The sequence below is a fragment of the Ziziphus jujuba genome, chromosome 6, assembly GCF_031755915.1.
Source record: "Ziziphus jujuba cultivar Dongzao chromosome 6, ASM3175591v1".
NCBI classification, from domain to species: domain Eukaryota; kingdom Viridiplantae; phylum Streptophyta; class Magnoliopsida; order Rosales; family Rhamnaceae; genus Ziziphus; species Ziziphus jujuba.
The window spans coordinates 6476408-6477288 of NC_083384.1; positions in this window are offsets into that span (position 1 = coordinate 6476408).

Sequence of the window (881 nt, forward strand, 5' to 3'; positions counted from 1 at the left end):
GAACAATGACTCTAAAAAATGCTTGGATACAGTGAAACATGGGTACGTAAAAAAAGGTCCGAAAGTCCAAATCCGATTCAACTCGTCTGAAAACATTCAAATGGGATATGATCCGGGGTTTTTTTGAAAACTAACCACCCCGTAAATCCATTCTTGAAAAATAGCAAAATTTTTATTTTTTTTTTTAAATAACCAACTTTTAACACATCTGGACCAAAATACCCTTTACTATATATATATATATATTATTTTTTTTCTTGCTTTCCCTTTCCCTTTCAAAACTTAGGCTAGGGCTTTCCCTTTCCAAAAACACCATCGCAGTCACCACCAAAAGCCAGTCATCGTTACAGCTACATCATTGCCATAGCCACCAAGAGCTAGTCATCACTGCAGCTGCACCATTGTCGTCGCCACCAAGAGCCAGTCGTCGTCGTACCAACACCATTGCCATCATCACCAAAAGCTAGTTGTCGCCACAGCCGCAGGTTGCGTCTGTGCTGGTGCCCCTGCAACCACCTATTCCTTCTTTCTCTACTTTTTGTTTAATTTTTTTTGGCTAGTGGTTGATTATTTATGAACTGTTGTAATATTGGAATTTTGCTTTAGCAGGGTAATTAATCCAAGAAAATTTTATATCTGAAACTCGGTGAAAAAAAAAAAATTAAAGGACTTAGACATGGCCTTTGAAGATTTGGAAGTAGAAGAGGAGGACCCATTTCTTAGATTCATTGAATATGCCAGATCTATAATATCCCCTAAAGAAAAAGAAGAAGAAGACCAAGATATGGATCCCAAAATTGGAAATGGAAAAGAGACCAAACGACCCAGTTGAAATTGGATTGCTTCTCGGATCCTTAAGACTTGGACTGCTTATTCCAGTG